General features: G+C 55.1%; 1 long non-coding RNA gene across 1 annotated transcript in view; it reads left to right on the top strand.

Annotated features, from left to right (window-relative positions):
* The first annotated feature begins 1,895 nt into the window (after window positions 1-1,895).
* LOC148754938 (uncharacterized) overlaps window positions 1,896-12,030 on the top strand; it is a 33,440-nt gene continuing 23,305 nt past the window's right edge. The window contains exon 1 of the long non-coding RNA XR_016019428.1: window positions 1,896-1,964. This is a non-coding gene — a long non-coding RNA (uncharacterized LOC148754938). The remainder of the gene's footprint in view (window positions 1,965-12,030) is intronic.

A 12,030-nucleotide genomic window follows, 5' to 3' on the forward strand; every position in this document is an offset into this window, starting at 1 on the left:
GAGCTCCCCCAAATCCGAGTTCCAATGCCAATCCAAGGCCCACCTTGCAGCAAGCCTTTCAGAGGCCAGTTGTCTCAGGCCGGCTGCGGTAACTCTTCTGCACACACACACACCAACGTCCAGGATTTGAAAAGTCCAAGAGTTAAAACAACAATGCCTACTACTTGGCCCCGTGGGCCCCGCTCCACAGGCCCACTGAGGGGCGGAACAGCTAGCTGCATGCTTACCCGGCTGGGTAGGGCTGGGACGGTCGTCGTGCTATTCCTGTGAGTTAGCCGTGGATTTGGAAGCAGGGAGAAGTCTAGTGAGGACACGCAAGACCTCCACCCTGAAAACCACAGCATGTTACTGAGGGGCGGGCGGGGTCTAAACAAGCACAGGCAGACCTCCTTCACTGTGCTTTGCGTGTTTTACAAGTTGCAGGCCTGTGGCAGCCCTGCGTCCAGCAAGTCTGTCACCGCCCATTTTGCAACAGCACTTGCCCACTTCGTGTCTGTGTCCCATGTTGGTATTTTACTCTCACAGTGTTTAAAACTTTTCCGTTATTATTATATTTGTTACGGTGATCTGTGATCAGGGATCTTTGTCAAGGCTCATGATGGTGAGCGTTTTTTAGCAGTAAGGTGGTTTTTAATTCAGGTAGTACATTGTTTCTTTAGATAAAATGCTATCGCACATTTAATAGACTACAGGACAGGGTAAACATACCTTTTATAAGCACTGGGAATTCAAAATATTCGTGTGACTCAATTAATTGCGATACCCGCTTTGTTGTGGTCTGGATCCGAACCTATAGTTATCTCCGTGGCCTGCCTGTAGAGGAATATAACACGTTCATGAAATGGAAAACTGCAATACTGTAAATACGTATTTCCCCCAATTAATATCCAAACTCAGTGCAATCCCAATCAAAATCCCAGCAGGTTTCTTTGTGGTGAAAATTGACAAGCTGATATACAATTTCTACGGAAAGGCAAAGGGCCCAGAAGACCTTGAAAACAAAGGGAACAGCTGGAGGACGAACACTTCCAGATATCAGACCGATTATGAAGCCATAGCAATAAGGATGGTGTGGGTTGGACACAAGGTTAGACAAACAGGCCTATGGAACAGAGATTCCAGAAACAGGAGCCGGTCCCCACAACACGGTGAAGAAAGGCAGCTCCTGTGTGTTACACTTAGAAGTAAACAGAAATTGGCGTTGTGGGGAGATGGGCATGGCTGTGGTTACCATCGCCCACCAGGCCCCATCTTCTTGATTTGACATTGTGACCTCTGACTGGCAACCTCTGAGTCACCTTCACCCTTCCCCATGAGGCCTCCAGGAGAATGTATTTGTTCCCAACTGCAGTGCAGAATCGTGCCAACAAGCCAGTCAGTACCATGCTGCCAATGGATCACTGTGCCCCCGTCATCTGCCGCATTATAACGTTCTGGCAATTCTGAAAGTCTGAAACCTCCTGAGACCCAGTGCTGGCTCAGGGGCCACGTCCAAGACCAGGAGTCCAAGAGGGACCAAGGGAAGGAATTGGTAAGACCCTGACCCTGCCTCTAGCTTCCTTCCTGACCCGGGGCTGCAACCAAAGCCAGGGCAGCCCTCCTTCCTTCCCCACCACCCCCAAATATGGGTCAGAAGCAGAGGCTTTAGAAGTCAGAGGTGCTCATCCCAGCTCTGCCTCTCACTGGCTGTGTGACCTCAGGCAACTTATGTACCCTCTCTGGACCTCCATCCCTCACCTGCAGCATGAGACTTATAGCACCCATTGATGGGCTTGTGCAGAAATTAACTGGCATCACTTAGCACAGAGCTTGCACAAGGTCAGCCCCAGCACATGGCGCCTTGCACTTACTGTCACTTAATGTCATTATTGTCTTTCTTACTCTTTCCACTTCTAGATATCACCAGTCTGGATGAGGACTGTGAACTCGCCTTTCCTCGGACCTGCGAGGTAACGCCAACTAAGGTAGAAAACTGGTGTCTGAGATGAACTTGCTTTTAACCAGCCGGATCAGCACAGCTGACCAGGTGCAGCGAGCGATGTGTTCACTCACGCGTTCCTTTCAGTCTCCAACACACATGAAATCCACACTCGCTATTCAAGGACCTGGGCGGCCTCCCGACACCCACAGCGGGTCGGTGAGGAGCACCTCCGCAGGCTTCATAGAGGAAAATTTATTATCGAGGCCTTGAGATACAGAAGCAGCCCGAGGGTGTGGTTCGGGAGCCAAAGGCAGCTGCATTTCACTTGGCGCTTATGAAAATGATGCAGTAGATTCCGAATGGCCCTCCTCGTGTTCAGATCCCAGGGGACTTCTTCCAGGATAATACGGACCAGCTCCAAAAGCTGTTCTCTGGAAAGGTCGATTAAAAACCCCAGCATCCTCCCTGCTGCAGTTCAGGCTAAAACCCGAAGTACAGAAAGCTTTGAGCACCCAGGGCATCACCGCTAATGACCGATAGGCCCACTGCTCAGCTTCCCAGAGGCTGTCACTGTGCCATAGGTCCCTGTGAAGTCCTAGAGACTGCAGCTCTAGGACCAGTGGGCCTGTACAGCCCCAGGGAAATTAAAGTGACTTCTCAACTGCCAGGGCAGGAAGGTGTCTGTCGCCTCCAGGCCAGTGAGTGCAATCCATCATGGAAACGAGGCAGGCAGGCTGCAGCTCCCTTGCCCACACCCCTGGCAGACATTGCTAATCGATCCCAGTGCCCTTTCCCACAAAGCACAAGCTTGGCTTCTGAATCCTCTTCGCTCAGGGCTCCAGGCAGCCAGACCGACTGTTGGGAGCTGGCCAGTGAAATGTCTGCCATCCCCAGTCCGGGCAAAGGAACCTGGTTCCCAGCCCCAGATCGGCCCGATTAGCCATGATCCCTCGAGACAGTCATTGAACTCACTGGCCTCTGTTTTCTGGTCTGTAAAATGGGGGTGAGTGCAGGAGAGGGACTGGTCGTCCACCAGGCTTCAAAGGCCCCCCCCTCCCCTGGTGTGCAGGGAGCACTTGAGAGCCCGCTGCCACCACTGCTGCGTGGCCCCGGGCCACATCCAGGCCTCTGTGCCTCCCGAGCTGTGATCATAAAATGGGAACAGGGCCAGGCCACCTCCCTCACTCATGCTTATTATTGGCCAAGGCGAGGTCTCTCCTTCCTCCAACCCCCATCCCTGTTGCTTTTCATCCTCATCTCGCTGGTCTGTGGGCACGGGCAATGGGGACCGAGACACTTGCTCCCCCAGCTCTGCCCTCATGGTGCTCCCTCCAGGCCAGGTCCCACTCAGCCCTCCCTCCACCTGTGGGCAGTGGCGGGCTCCCTCCTGCTGGGTGTCGGCCGGATGCCCCCTGCACCGTTCCTGGTCTGAAAGTGCAGGAGACATCTGCAGCTGATGACTTCCCGATGCCTGTGCCCAAGAGCGCTTGGCAGCTGCCTCTGGGTCAGGGCCAGGAGCTCCCGCACGGACTAGCAGGCTGGCCAGGTCACTGCTCCTGCAGGCAGATCCTGGAAAATTCCTCCCCTTCCAAGATGCTGGGTATCAGAGCTTCCCCCACCCACCTCCATTCCCTGATGCTTTGGTCGCCTGGACTCACATTCTCACTGGCCAGACCCTCAGTCACAGGACTGCAGGGGCAGCCCTGGGAGGGGTAGCTTGGCTTTTGGAGAAACAGGTTCTGGGATTGGCCTCGCCGGGCCCCCACTCTCTCTGGGAGCCAGTCCAAGGTTCAAATATCAGGTGTGTCCTCAAAAAAATCAGACTGGTAGGAGCCTCAAGCCGTGTTCCCTCGGCCATGTTGTTGGAGAGACACACTGCCAGCCCTGGTACTGAAAATAAGGACGAGAGCAGCGGTGACCGAGCACAGGGCCCAGGTTACTGGCTTCCCAGGAGGCCCATAACCCTAAGCACAGCCCCATGGGATAGGAATTCTCACGGGTCCTCACCACACCTCCCAGAGGACAAAACTCAGAGAGGTTGAGAGGCTCGTCCATGGTCACACAGCCAAGGAGTGGAGAAACGGGGCCTGAGCGCCTTACCTTTGGGGACACTGGCTCCTCCTCACTCTCCTTCCTCGCACCATCTGTCTTCACCAGAAGCCATGAACTCATGGGCAGAGCAGCCTCGGCCTGAAAACCTCCTGCCACAAATGCCAGTCCTCAACTGTCACCATTGGGGCCCAATTCTTTTGGCTGCTGGCTTCTCTTGTAGCCATACTTCCTCCTGCTGGGGTGAACCCTTTGCGTGACTTCCCTGCAGCAGGAAGGGGATAGGGATCCTTTCCTAAGATTAGAGAGAAGTCTTCTGCTTCTAGAAGGCAGGTGACGGGGCCAGAAACCCCCCGGGAAAGGCTCCCAGTGCAGGGAATCTGTGGGCAGGAAGAAGGGACCTGAGACGCTGAACACCCTGTTTTGTGCCAGGCCCTTGGAGGGCCGTCTCCTGCACCGCGCGGATTATTGCCTCCAATGTACAGGTGAGGAGACTGAGTCTGCAGCAGTCACGTGAGCCGCTCGAGACGTGCTGCTGGTTAATGTCCCCGCTGGACACGTCACCGCGTATGGTGAGGGGAGAAGAGCAGCTTTGGGGGAGCCCCGGGCTCCCCAGGAAGAGCTCCTGGCAGGCGTGGGCAGGCGTGGGCAGCTGTGCCCAGGAAGGGCTTGATGTCCTGCGAGGAGCACAATGCCCCGTGTCCTTCCTGAAGGCTCTGCTGGCCTTAGGACCGGGAGTGGCCAGTGGGTAGTGACGGCAGCTGCTCGCAGAGTCTTAGGGCCGGAGTGGAGCCACTGCCACCAACTCTTCCTGCAGCCCGATGCCATCCGGGTCTCCACAGCCCCCTCCCGCAGCTCGCGGCAGCTGCCGCGTCAGACGGCTTTAGAGCAGCCAGGAGAGCTGCTGGGCAAGAGTGATCGGGTGTCCAGGCCTGTAGGGTCGCTGGGCGCTGCTGCCCACCGAGCCCACCCTGTGCCAGGCTCTGTGCAGAGGGCTCCTTGCCCTGCGTCATCTCATTGACTCCCCCCACTGGCCTCTACAAGGAACAGATGACAGAGAGGTTGTGTGACTTATTCAAGGCCACTGCTAAGCCAGTTAGTGGCAGAATGGAAAGTTGAACCCCTGGCTGGGTCTAGAAACTCTCTCTAAAGCATTGAATTCTCTTGTCAGGAATTCTGGCCACTCAAGTCGCCTTGGCCTTTGCTATGGCAGCGTCCGGAACGGTTTGGAGTCGCTCTCCTTTGAGAAAGGGTTTGTGAGAGCGCCTGTGAGCCTAGCCTTGTGCTGGCCCCTGGGGATAAAACGGTGACCGCGAGAGTATAGTCCAGCTCCAGGGACCCTGGCAGTCAGGCCCATCTCCGGTCACGAGACAAACAGTCCCAGTAATTAGGGTGCCATTTTAAACTGGGAGTCACGCTCTGATGGAAAGTGGTGAGAGTGCAGGGTGAAGGGCCCCGGGTTGCCCTGAGGTCAGGGAAGGCAGGAGACATCATGTCTGGAATCAAGAGATGGGTCAGCAGCTGGGGGAGGGGAGGGGAGAGCCGTGGGGCAGAAGGACCTGTGGTGATGGAGGATTCAGGGAGTCACCGGCCTGAGTGGCTGCAGGCAGCCAGGGGGACAGGGGCCTGTGGGACAGGAGACAGGCCCCGGGACCAGGCGGCCGGGCTGTCATAGAGCATGGGGAGGGTCGGAAGCAATGGTGTCACCGGAGGTTTGGGGTGGGGGAGGGGCGGCAGGATGAGCTCATTGATTAACTGATTGTTCTGCTAGGGCTTTCCCCTGATAGAAGTGACCGCCACTTCCTGTGGCCCTCTGCCCACTTCCTTTGTTGACAGCTGGTGTTTCTGCTACCAGGGGCCCCTTCTTGGTAGTTCCCTGTGCAGCTGCGGCCTGGGACAGGCCCCTTGCTGTCTCCTTATTGCTGTAAAGCTCTGTCTGAGCAAAGCTCCTGGGCACTGTGGCAACTCCTCCCCCTAAAGGAATCTGCTTGCTCTTTGCTGAAGTCTGGCCTCTGGGTGGCGCCTGTCCTCATGAGCGTCGCATCTTCATACACACAGCCTCCCACGGAGAAGGCAGGGTACAACCCAGCAGCAAGCGTGCCTCCCCAAACCCACCCCCCACTCATAGCCGTGCAGCAGTTTGCCTGGCCTCAGGGATCCCAGGGACTTGTGCAGTCCCACCAGCTGGGGTGTGGATGCCTTCCCAGAGCCTCCCCACTCCCCCGCAAGAGACTGAAAACCCACAGGTGACCAGTTCCAGGGATGTGCTGCCTCCCTCCCTGGGCACTTGATCACCATCCATCATTATTAATGACAGATGTCAAGCCCTGTCTTCAGGGGGCCTGGAGCCCTGTAGGGGAGATGTCCAGAGCAAGAAAAGCTGACATCACGATGGGCCATGTGCTAAAACTGCAACAGGCCCAAAGCGCTGTGGGAGCCTCCATGCCAACCTCGAACAACTTGGTGAAAACATGCCTTTCTGATATTTAGCCGATACTCGTCTCCTGGTCACTTTCTGCCTCCTGACACTCATTCAAACAGCGTCCAGGCTCCTTGGCTGCAGGATTCTTGATTCATTCTGGAGCTGGGACCCACAAGGGCAGGCAAGAGGCCTCTCTGCCACCGAGGGAAAAACAGAACACTCAACAAAACTGGTCGTCAAGCAGATCCACACTAAGCTACTTTGGGTTTTTGAATTGGCCAAGGGCCTAGAATCCGACTGGCAGGGATGGAGCAGACAGATGGGATCCTATATGAAGCTACTGACTCATTCAACTTAGAAAGTGAAGAAAACCTTATTAGTCAATGTTTCCAAGGGCCGAGACTTTGCAGGAAGCCTTCTCCGGCCCAGCCAGCTGGGGCTGCCTCCCTGGCTGGCACCGCCTGGCACCACCGGGCCCTGTTGGAGGCTCCTGTCTCCCAGCATCTCCACCAGGTACCAGCTGGCCCCATTCTTGTCCCCAAGAGCTGCTGCTTCCTGAGTCCCAGGGGTTGCTCTCTGCCCACCAGCAGCCTGGACGAGGCCGGGGGTTCCCACAGCCCTCCTCACAGTCCCATCCCTGAGGTGAGAGTGACCTGTTCCAGACTGAAGTGTAGCCCCCAAAAATCCATGTCGGAGTCCTACCGTGTTTCCCCAAAAATAAGCCCTAGCCGGACTATCAGCTCTAATGCGTCTTTTGGAGCAAAAACTAATATAAGACCCAGTCTTATGTTATACATTATATTATATAAGACCGGGTCTTATAGTAAAATATGACCAGGTCTTATATTAATTTTTGCTCCAAAAGACGCATTAGAGCTGATTGTCTGGCTAGGTCTTATTTTCGGGGAAACGGTAACCCCAAGTACCTCAGTATGTAACCTTATTTGGAGACAGGTCTTTATAGAGGTAACAGAGTTACAGTGAGGTCTCATTAGGGTGGCCCTAGTCCAACATGACGTCCTTACGAAAAGGGGAAACTTGGACCCAGAGACATGCACAGAGGGGAGATGATGTGAAGACACAGGGAGAAGACGGCCATCTGTAAGCCAAGGAGAGAGGCCTGGAACAGATCCTTTTCCTAGGGCCCTCGGGAGGAACCAACCCTGCTGACACCTTGATCTTGAACTTCTGGCCTCAGAACTGAGGCAATAAACACCTGTTGTTTAAGGCTCCCACCTGGTTTGCAGTACTTGGTTACAGCAATCCCACCAAACCTACACGTGACTGGTCAGAGCACGGGAGCACGTCGAGTACGAAATGCCTCACGTCGCCTGACACCAGCACACCTGCCATGTCCCAGGCCCTGAGTGGCACCATGCATGGCACCCACACAAATAAGACATGTTCCCTGCGGTTCGGTTACAGAGCTTACAGTGATGCTTTATATTTGTTTTCGAAGAATGTGCCTTCAGAAGGTCAGTAAGCAAAGCATATGTATTATAAGGCATCATATAATCACATGCCAGAGCAAACACATGCCAGGCTTCCTTCCACCCAGTAACTGTTGAGTGCCTACTCCGTGCCACATGTCAGTTACCTCATTTAAGCCCGTCAAGCGTCCTCTTAGGGTAGTTGATATCCCATTTCAGCGATGAGGAAGGTGAGGCTCAGAGGTGGTGAGCTTGCAGAAAGTGGTGACAAAGCTGCTCAGTGACCGAGTGGGATGCAAATGTGACCAGAAGCCGGAAGCCGGTGCTCAGACCGCACAGCATGCTTCCTGTCTAGACCCAGGGCACCTTCTGAGGACCAGCAGAGTGAACCCCGCCCAGAGCCTGGGCTCTGGGGTCCCCCCCAACCTCTCCCAGGGCACACAGTGTTTCAGATTTGTTCTATATGAAAAACTTGCGATTTTTACAGCCACCGAGCAAATAGAACTGTGGCTTCGTTTTACATGGTATACAGCTAGTTTTACGTATTCTCGACAGTTTCAAGATCCTTTTCCTCTGGGGGTTGGGAGGGGAACATGTGGGTAAACCAGCGACCCTACCCTTTTGGCTCAAAAAGTCCCAAGTCCTGTGGTGAGAGTTATATCAAGGTTGGTGGAGACCCTGGACCTTCTGGCCCCACCCTGCTTCTTCCCTCCCCACCACACACCATAGCTGGCTGCTTCTGTCTACAGGACAATGAGCGGGGAAGTACTTTGACAGTAAGCCTCCCGGAAGGAGAGTTCAGCTTAAGGTCTAGTCGGGCAGAGGGACTAGGAGGGTGGGGAGATGGTGGAGAGCGCACTCGCCCCCATTCAGGCAAAGCTTTTCTAGGAAGCATTGCATTCAATCTCCCCATTTAGAAGAGAGGAAGACTGAGACTTCCTTTGGTTGCAGTGGGAGGTCCTGGCTCAGGCCAGGTGAGGGGCCTCCTGCCCAGAGGTCTAGGTGACCCTCTCACCCACCCCCTGGGCACTGGGAAGCCTCAGCTCCCCATCCCCCACCTGGCCCCTCCTCTTACTTGGTTCCCATTACCCAGCATGCCTGCTGATCCACTCAGGTCAGAGCTGGCAGCTGGAGGCCAGGCAGAGGGGTCACTGCTAACTATATGCTAATGACAGCAGGGACCAATCAATCTCCCTCTTAATCAGGCAATCAATGCACACTACAGGTGTGTCCAATCCTGGCCTGCAACAGAGGGAGGGCAGGGAGGGGAGGGGAGGGGCGGGGCAGGGAAGGGAGGGGGAAGGCAGGGCGCAGCTCCCAGCCCACCCTCCTCTCCACCCCAGAGAGATTCTGCTGCAAATTGAAATCACTGCTCAGGAAAGAACCAAGGGGGAAAGAAAGAAAAAAGGCGGCATCTTTTTAATCAACTCTCAGAGCTGCAGCTGCTAATGAATTCAAGGTTCCTGGGAACCCCAGGGCAAGTCTGGGTGGAGAGAAGCCAAAAGACTTCCACCCTCTGCTGCACTCTTGCCCCACGGCTCCCTCTCAGCAGGCGGGAGGGTGAACGGATTTAAACCTCCGACTGGGGGACCTCAAGGTCTGCAGGTCCCATCTCACCTTTTAGAGCTGGAAGGCTCTCACAAGGTCATGTCCAGGACAGGGCTTTTTCACTGAAGAGGGGGGCGCTCCTCTGTCAGGCTCCCTGTCAGCCTCGCTTTAGAAGGACTATTCTTAAAAGAGGTGCCAGCTTTGCAGGCCATAGTGCCCTGAATTCTCACAGTGCCCTCCTGGAACCTAATTGCTCTGCTTATCCCCATTTTATAGACCAGAAAATCAAGGCTCAGTCGGGATCATGGTGGGGGCAGGGCAAGGGACACAGGGCACACAGCCTCTTGGCCTCCAGATTCTCTTCCCAGAGCCCACAGTGCCTCCTGCGCCACGGTCCACACCCTCTGCCCAGTATTCTGAGTTGCCCTGAGGCCTCCCCACTATCTGCTGCACCTTTTCCCCTTTCACAGATTAGCTTTGGGTTCAGATGCTAAGTGACTATAAAGTTCCTGTGGGGGCAGAGCCCCAGAAAGTAGTTTCCAGGCTCTCGGCCTCACATGGAAAGGTGCTGGCTCAGGTAGTAAATGGCCATCAACTGTGATTGGATGGCCATCAGCTTTGGCTAGTTGGCCGTCAGCTGTAACCAGTGAGCCATTGGCCACAATATAACTGCTGTGGCTATGCGAGCAGAAGAGAGGAGAGAGGAAGAACGGGGGCTAGCAAGAAGATGGCGGCTGGGCTGGCAAGCGTGGATGGCGGTTTGCGGACAGTGTGGATCCAGCCTCCAGTGAGAGTATAGTGCCGCCAGAGAGAATATAGTGGTATGACTCCCCCATCTATGGCTCCGTGGGTGTTCCTTTTTGGCCTCACCATATCCTGCGTTCTTGTATGGGGAGTGGGAGCAGAGACCCCGCAGACCACCCCGCACGACAAATGGCGCAGCGAGCAGGGTCTCGCGCACGACAGTTCCTTTATTTTCAAAGTGTGAAGGCGCCGCCTTATGGGAGTTGGGTCTTGTTCTGTGTTGTTCCCTACCAGCTGTGTGATTGTAAAGAAGTTGCTGGCTGTCTCTGGACTCAGCAAGCAATGTGTGGCACAGCCCCTTGCCCTCTGTGAGGACTTTCCTGTGCCACACTTACCCCTTTCAACTGATGGGTCACCTAAGACCCGGAGAGGTTAACTGACTTGTCGGTCACCCAGCAAACCCATGACAGCACAGCCATTTGAACAGGTTTCTGCACCGACATGCCGCCATACAACACCCAAGAGTCCCGTCCTCTTCTGCCTGTTCTCTCTGCCACCTCCAGAGCGCCAGATCGGGAAGCAAACTAATAAGCTGGTCTGAGAAGGAACGGTAAAGGAGGCTGATTATGGAATTCATGGCCTGGGAAACGTATTCCCAGAGCAGCTCATTTCAAAACTTCTGCTGTTAAGAGCCCTGTGCCATGGAAACTCTGGGGGGGACACAGGTTCAAGGCCACGCCCATGGAGCGGAAAACATGGGCTTCATTTGCCTCTTCATACACCACCACCTGCCTGGCGCCATCTGTCATGACCTGCCTTCCCAAGAGGCACTGTCTCTGCACAACTACAGCCGGGGCTTTGGCACCCAAGCGGGGGCTGCCCTCAGCCCTGAACGCCAGCTTTCAGGAGAAGCTTCCGTCAGAGGGCTGGGGTTGTAAAGGAGAGAGGGCTCCTGGCCCCTGAGCCCAGGGAACACCTGGCCTTGGGGGAGGGGCCAAAGCGCTAGAACTGCACCGTCCAAGATGGCAGCCTACAGCCACGTGTCACTTAAGATCAACTAATCAAATGTGAGTCAAATTTCAGTTTATTTCAGTTAACTGAAGTTTAATAGCCAGCTCCGCAGAAGCACTAGCCACATTTCAAGTGCTGAGCCACATGTCAGAAACCAGGCCGAGCCTGAGAGCTGCCACCCCAGCTGTCCGGTGCAGACATAGGGCAGCAGAAGGTTCAGTTGGACAGGCTGTCACCTGGGGACATGGGATTCCCTCTCCGTGGGCCTACTTCACTCTCCTCTCTTAGCTGGATCCTTCTGTTTGCCGCTCTGGTCCATGGCCCAACATGGCCACCGCAGCCTTTCACCGACCCTCTCAGCTGTCCCACCACCCAGTTCCTCTTAGATCCAAATCCCAGGAGAGAAACCATGGCTGGCTCAGCCCCACCTGCCTGCGAGCACTGGGTCCCTTACGTGGGCTGCTCTGCCCAGGGTGTCAGGGCTGTGCCTGGGAGCCAGGGCTGCGGGCAGGTGGTTTCTTCAGAGGGACGTGGTTCCTGGGGCCGGAACCCTGAGAGTGAGAGCAAGAGAGAAGCGACACAGTGTACAGAAATGCCACTCCAGGGCGGGGATTTGCCTCTCTGCTGGAGATCCTGTATTAGCAGCAACTGTAGAATATGGGTGCTCTTGATTACATTTCACAGATAAGAGACTGAAGCATGGGGGAAAGAGAGTTAAGTTATCTGTGTAGGATTGCACAGCCAGTAATGGACAAATCATCAAGGTCAAGGTCCCCAAGGTGATTGTCCTGAGAGCAAGACCGGCAGGCTGGCACCAGCGCGGGCTTCCCTCTCCCCACTGTCACGTCTCCTTATTGCTTTATCCTGCCACAAGGAGAGAAGGACCCCCACCACTCTGTAAAAGG

The sequence above is a fragment of the Rhinolophus sinicus genome, chromosome 16 (assembly GCF_057876585.1).
Source record: "Rhinolophus sinicus isolate RSI-liver-muscle chromosome 16, RSI-T2T, whole genome shotgun sequence".
NCBI classification, from domain to species: domain Eukaryota; kingdom Metazoa; phylum Chordata; class Mammalia; order Chiroptera; family Rhinolophidae; genus Rhinolophus; species Rhinolophus sinicus.